Here is a 7,444-nt window from a genome sequence, read left to right as displayed (position 1 = left end):
AGTTCCTCTTACCTTCATGGCAGGGGAGACAAATCGGAGCCCACCAGTTCTTAGCTTAATTTCTTCAGTCACTTCATTAAATCTTCCAAATGTGGAAGATTCTCTGACACATGGCCACCGGGAATGATTTGGAACTGTCTAGAGAGAATATTTATGGTTGTAGGACCACAATCCCCTCCACTGACCTCAATTCTCTTGGGTTTTAAAGCTCAATGGAGTCAAAGGTTGGAAGCTTCCAGCTTTGGCTATTTTGTGATAGATTAGTTCCTTTGGAAGGTGAGACACTGACTGACATTTGTATTTAGGAGGTGACTGGACATTTTTATTTGGGGGATGACTATTTGCAGAGCAGTTGTTTATCCTGTTTCTCATTTTCTATAAAAATGCTAGTGTTGTAAGAGGTCTGGTAGATGTCCCTTTCTTCCAGAGCAGCAGTAAGTAGGCATGCTTCACGCAGGGCAGCTTCACCCAGGTTCTGCAGCAGACGAGCAAAATGGAAACTAGTGAGGAAAAAATGATGCTGGAAAGAGACTTGACCTTAGCACTGATCATGGCACACGTATATCTCTTTCAGCTTACATTGTAGAGACCTCCAGCTATGATTAGATAACAGATATGTTAGTTGTAAATTTAAACCCTTACAAAATGGTGCAACTTTCTTCATGAAACAGGTTCAAAAGTCATTAGTATACATTTCAACTGACTGTTTTGATGAAAAGGCCACATAGTAGGACAAACCTCAGATCCTCAGATCTCTGGGAAGCATGTTCTTAAGTGTAGATAGTAAGCAGGTACTTCATAGAGTGGTATTAGCATATTTTCTTGCATATTTCCATCATATTTCCCACCTCAAATATCCACTCTTCCCCTGAGATCTAGTTTAAGGTTTTCAATATGTGGCTGGAAGTAGTGTCAGTAGTCTTTATCTTCAAATGAAGTAACAAATGATAAACAAATTCTGGTCCTGTATGGTACAGGGACCAAAAGTATATAAAAAGGCATATCTATTAGACTCTTTGCAAACACTGCTGAAAATTTTTATTCCTCCCCCCCCTCAAAGGAAAACTGTGAACACTGAACACTGCTGAGAGCCTTTCAAGGAGTTTCTTTAGAATGGGAAAGATACAGAAAAAAAAAGGTTGGCTCAGAAGAACACACTTCCTGACTGGTATTACCCTGCTCTGGGCCAGATTGTGAGAAAGCTACAAAATCTCAGTTAGTACAGGGAAGGAGATGAGTTTTTATTTTATAATAACAACTTCCCTCAAGGCAGCTTTTCTCTCTACAGCTGTCTTTCACCTCCACCTCCCCAGTGTCTCCACTGAACTCATTTAGTCTACAGAGAGCAGAATTCCTTCCTAATGAGAAAGTGCTTTTCACTGGCTAAAAAGTTCATAACAGAAACTAAGTTATGAAAGAAACAGAATTGAATTCAGCACTAAAATCAAGATTTCTACTGCTTGTGGAAGCCACTCTATAGAGACTTTACATGAAAGACTTCATCTATGTGAAAAAAAAGTTCTTCTGGAAATTTCTTTTTTGAGAGAAGATCATAAGTTTGCGCTGGATACAAAAGAGTATATAAAGAATTTATTTCATCTCACTTTCTAGGGAACTTTTGAAGTATTCTTATATATCTTTTGATTTGAAATGCAAGGGCATGTTGTTTTTAGATAAATTTATCTGATAATTTTTAAAGGAATAGTTTATCTGTAATCTTCAATTCTTAAATAGATACAGTTTATCATGTCCCTGTGTGCTTTGGTGAACAGAAATGGCCCCAAGCATATGTTTAAGACCTTTGTTAAATTGGAAACTTGCTTTATTTCTTGGTTATTTGTTGTTAAGTGATATGGATAGTCTCTTGAAGAAAGCCTAAAGCCTAACTGGAAATGTTCACCTGTATAAGAGAGCCAGAGTGAAGGATGTAATGAGTCCTTTAAAACCTTCAACTTTTTGGAAAAAAAAACCCACAAATGAATATAATGAATATAACTGGTAACTAAAAAGAGCTGCAATCTGTAGAACAGAAGGATCAAAGAATTTTTTTTTTAAAAAAAACTTTTTTTTTTTTTTTTTTTTTTTTTTTTTTTTTTTTAAGAATAACCTCTTGTACCACACACATTGGACATGCAAACAGAAACATAAATTTGTTGAACTGAGGTCAACTGTTGGATTGTTGATAATTCTTCATTGTACCTACTTCCTTTAAATCCAGCTTGCAGATGGAGGTTTCAGCCCAGAATAAAACCATTTTATCATTTTATTAATAAGCATAACAGTCAGTTTAAAAAATAAATGTTTTCATCATTTGTTCATATTGTTCACAGGAACAATAAAGCGTATGTGTTGATCAGTTGTATTGGATCCAGGACTTCTACTGGACTGTTTCATGTTTTATCTTTTGACTGTTGGTGGCATGGAAAAATGGTAAGTTTGCAGCCCAATATGTTTTTTAATTCATCCTGTGTACTGAGAGAAAAGGGATAATAGAAAGGTAATATAGAATTACCTGTGTTCTAAATATAGTTTTTTTATCATCATGCTTGTAACTTTTAACTAAAGGGGGATAAAATCTATAGTGTTAGATTCTGTGATGGCTGTAAATAACCTGGCAATTCCCACTCCCTGAATGTGTTAGAGCAACACAATGTCCCCAGATGACAGCTGGAAAACCAAACTACAATTATTTAGCAAGCAGAGAAACTGTTCAGAAACCATGCAGCAGTCTCTCTGTTTTTTTGCGGTAAATTAATAATAACAGTGATAGAAGTAGAGCCTGGATAATGACAAAGCTATCTAGGGACTGCATATAATGATTCAGTCCCTCCACCTGGAAGATGCTTTTCATAACTATTTTGACTTTTATAACATTATTCATAAAAGTATCCCTTATAAAATAGTATTCAACCAATCAGTTGTCTGTTTCCACTAAAACTAGGCTTTTTTAATCACAGAATGGTTGAGGTTGGAAGGGACCTCTGCAGATCATCTAGTCCAAACCCCCTGCTCAACCAAGTTCACCTAGAACATGTTGCACAAGATCATCTTCAGGTGGGTTTTGAATATCTCCAAGGAAGGAGATTCCACAACCTCTCTGGGCAACCTGTGCCAGTGCTCTGTCATCCTCACAGGAAAGAAGTTCTTCCTTATATTCAGATGGAACTGCATGTGTTTCAATTTCTGCCCATTGCCTCTTGTCCTATCACTTGGCACCACTGACAAGAGTCCGGCCCCATTCTCTTGACACCCTCCCTTCAGGTACTTGTACACATTGAGAAGATCCCCCCTCAGTCTTCTCTTCCCCAGGCTAAACAGGCCCAGCTCTCGCAGCCGTTCCTCATAGGGCAGATGCTCCAACCCTCTGATCATCTTTGTAGCCTTACCCTGGACTCTCTCCAGTAGCTCCATGTCTCTCTTGTAGTGTGGAGCCCAGAACTGGACACAGTACTCGAGATGAGGCCTCCCCAGGGCTGAGTAGAGGGGCAGGATCACACTCTTCCTAATGCAGCCCAGGAGACCATTGGCCTTCCTGGCCACAAGGGCACATTGCTGGCTCATGGTCAACTTGTCATCCACCAGCACTCCCAGGTCCTTCTCTGCCAAGCTGCTCTCCAGAAGGTCAGCCCCCAGTCTGTACTGGTGCCTAGGGTTATTCCTCCCTAGGTGCAGGACCCTGCACTTGCCCTTGTTGAACCTCAGGAGGTTGCTCTCCGCTCAGCTCTCCAGTCTGTCCAGGTCTCTCTAAACGGCAGCCCAGCCTTCTGGTTTATCAGTCACTCCTCTTGGCTTGATATCGGCAAACTTGCTGAGGAGGCACTCTGTCCCCTCATTCAGGTCACTGATGAATAAATTGAATAAGATTAGACCCAGTGTGGACTTCTGGGGGACACCAATAGCTACAGGCCTCCAACTAGACTCTGCACCACTGATCACAGCCCTCTGAGCTCTGCCTGTCAGCCAGTTCTCAATCCACCTCACTGTCCACTCATCTAACCCACACTTCCTGAGCTTGCCTAGGAGGATGTCATGGGAGACAGTATCAAAAGCCTTGCTGAAGTCAAGGAACACAACGTCCACTGCTCAGATTTCAAATGGGTCTTAGCCTTCCTCATCTACCCAGCCAGTCTTTCCATCACAGAAAGCTATCAGATTGGTCAAGCATGATTTCCCTATGGTTAATCCATTGCTGACTACTCCTGATCACCTTCTTTTCCTCCACTTGCTTAGAGATGACATCCAGAATGAGCTGTTCCATCACCTTTCCAGGGATGGAAGTGAGGCTGATTGGCCTGTAGTTGCTTGGGTCCTCCTTCTTGCCCTTTTTGAAGACTGCAGTGACATTAGCTTTGTTCTGGTCCTCAGGCACCTCTCCTGTTCTCCAGGACATTTAAAAGATGATGGAGAGCAGTCTAGCAATAACATCTGCCAGCTCCCTCAGTACTCGTGGGTATGTCCCATCAGGGCCCATGGATTTGTTAGTGTCAGGTTTGCCTAAGTGATCTCTAACCCAGTTCTCCTTGACCAAGGGAAAGTCTTCCTTTCTCCAGACTTTCTCCCTTGTCTCCAGGCTCTGAGATTCCTGAGGACTGGCCTTAGCAGTAAAGACTGAAGCAAAGAAGGCATTCAGCAAATCTGCCTACTCTGTATCCTTCATCACTAGGGCATCCACCCCCTTCAGCAGCAGACCCACATTTTCCCTAGTCTTCCTTTTGCTACTGATGTATTTGATAAAGCACTTCCTGTTGTCCTTGCATCCCTTGATAGATTCCAAATGGGCCTTAGCCTTCCTCATTGCATCCCTGCATACGCTGACCACATTCTTATATTCCTCCCAAGTGGCCTGTCCCTTCTTCTACATTCTACGTACTTCCTTATTTTGTTTAAGTTTTGCCAGGAGTTCCTTGCACATCCAGGTGGGCCTCCTGCCCCCTTTGTTTGACTTCTTACTCATAGGGATGCACCACTCTTGAGCTTGGAGGAAGTGATGCTTGAATAACAACCATCTCCCTTGGGCTCCCCTTCCTTTTAGGTCCCTAATCCATGGGATTCCTCCAAGTAGGTCCCTGAAGAGGCCGGAGTTTGTTCTCCTGAGGTCTATGGTTGAGACCCTACTTATTGCCTTGCTTTCTCCACACAGGATCTTGAACTCCACCATCTCATAGTCACTGCTGTCAAGGCTGCCCTTCACATCTCCAACCAGTCCTTCTTTGTTTGTTAGTACAAGGTCCAGCAGCACACCTGTCCTCATTGGCTCCTCTACTACCTGTGTCAAAAAGTTATCATCAATGCTCTGCAGAAGCCTCCTGGACTGTTCATACCTAGCTATGTTGTTCTTCCATCATATACCAGGGTGGTTGAAGTCCCCCATGAGAACCAGGGCCTGTGATTGTGAGGCTACCTCCAGCTGTCTATAGAGGGCCTCATTAACTTTCTCTTCCTGGTCAGGTGGCCTGTAGTAGACACCCACAACAGTGTCCCCCATGCTAGCCTGCCCTTCGATCTTTACCCACAAGCTCTCAACTGCCTCCTCCTCCTCCCCGCCTGGGCAGAGCTCTATGCGTTCCAGTTGCTCTCTCACATAAAGAGCAACTCCACCACCTCGCCTTCCTGGGCTGTCTCTCCTAAAAAGCACATAGCCATCCATGACAGCATTCCAGACATACGAGCTATCCCACCTTGTCTCTGTCATTGCAATGAGATTAGGGCCCTGCAACTGCACACAGATCTCCAATTCCTCCTGTTTATCCCCCATGCTGCCTGCATTGGTGTACAGGCACTTCAGAGAGCTAATTGTGCACACAGTTTCCCAGAAGAGGTGCAAGAGGATCCCCCATAGGTAAAGATGTTAGCTAAGGGTATTAGCAATAGCTAAATGTATTAGCAACTGCAAAGATTGTAAGCAAGAAGCCTGTGCTCCACACATATGGATTGTATGGCATCTTTGCTTTTTATTGGGAAGAGAAGATTGAGTAGTGGGTATTGTACTAATTAGGTCCCCAGGGTCTCCTGATATTTGCTGAATAATATCTCAGTAGCTCGGACTTCTTTCACACCTGGAAAGTACAGAACAAGGCAAGCACTGAAAATCATTGCCGGATTTTCTTTAAGCTTCCTGATGAGTTTAATAAGGCTGTGTTACTGTGTTAAACTTTTAATTAAGCTGGTACATATTTATCAAATGCTTGTATAGAATTTTGTTTTCATTAAAATCTTTCTATTTTGCAGTGAGCTTCCATTTGAAAAATATATTAATAGAAGCTTCACAGTGTTGCCGTAGTATCAGAGAGGATAAAGAGACTTATACCTGCTCTTGGAAATATCTGGTGACATTGTGCATATTTTGCAGAAAAAGGCAGAGCAATGTTACATGAAACTCAATGTAATTTACCTATTAGCAGATAATCCTCCTGAATAGCTCATTAAAGAGTTTATAGAGTGCTTAGATGCATTTGTTAAACATGACTTATTGCTTAAGACCTGCATTTGATCAAGTGCTTTGGACTCAAGATTGGGTTTTCCTCTCCAATCTAATTTAATGAGGGGAGGAGTCCCCTTTTCCTTTTATTCTTGACTGAAATACAAATCTTTTATTTCTAAGGAGTCTTGGGCTTTGGCATTTTGAAAATTTCAGTATCTTAGAAGATTTCTTAGGAGAGGTGTTAGCCCACTGAAAGCTGCCTCTGCAGTTACCCACTTAGCAAGGCTGGTGCTTTTTGTGCCCGACAGCTCCCTCCCTCCTTGCAGCATGGTGCAGGGAGGAGAGTGGGCAAGAAGGTGTTTCCACTATGTGAAACATATCTTTCCCCTCACTTCTTTATAACCTTCCTTTCCGTGCAGGAACAAACCTCTTCACTACTTGATTTGAGATCAATGCAGTGATCGACAGTGAGCTTTAGAGGCTCAGCCGACAGCCTGTTTTCCTAACCTGCCATGTGCTATCCTACACAACCTTCAGGCAACCTCTGCTACAGCAAGGCAGCTTTACCTTCCACAGATCTCCTTTCCAGCTGGTGTAAAGGCACATAGATCCCTCAAAATTAATTAAATTTAGATGGACTTGCACAACTGAGAATTTGGCTGCCTGCTGAATTTGCGATGACTTCCTCAGTTTTGTGTCACTCTCACGGCTGCCTATGATCTAATAAGTAGCTGCCGTTTGCACAGCAATCTGAAGCGATGAGCCTCTGCTGACAGGCAGCTTCTACTGTCAAGCTCCAGAGGTGACCAGCAGCGGTGGAACCAGCCCTCCCTTCCTGCATGCTTTCAGTCTCCTTCACCACTTCTGCTGATGGTTCAGCAAAGCCCCAGAGCAGTGACAACCAGCAAAAGAGGAGTGTGAAAGTCAGAGATAGGCTAGGGGAAGAATCAGTCCCTCCAGAGAGAACAAATGGCACTGATAACCAAGGCATGGAGATGTTATATAGATAGGCTCCCTTTCTCC

The sequence above is a fragment of the Rhea pennata genome, chromosome 1 (assembly GCF_028389875.1).
Source record: "Rhea pennata isolate bPtePen1 chromosome 1, bPtePen1.pri, whole genome shotgun sequence".
NCBI lineage: Eukaryota > Metazoa > Chordata > Aves > Rheiformes > Rheidae > Rhea > Rhea pennata.
This window is presented reverse-complemented; position numbering follows the sequence as displayed.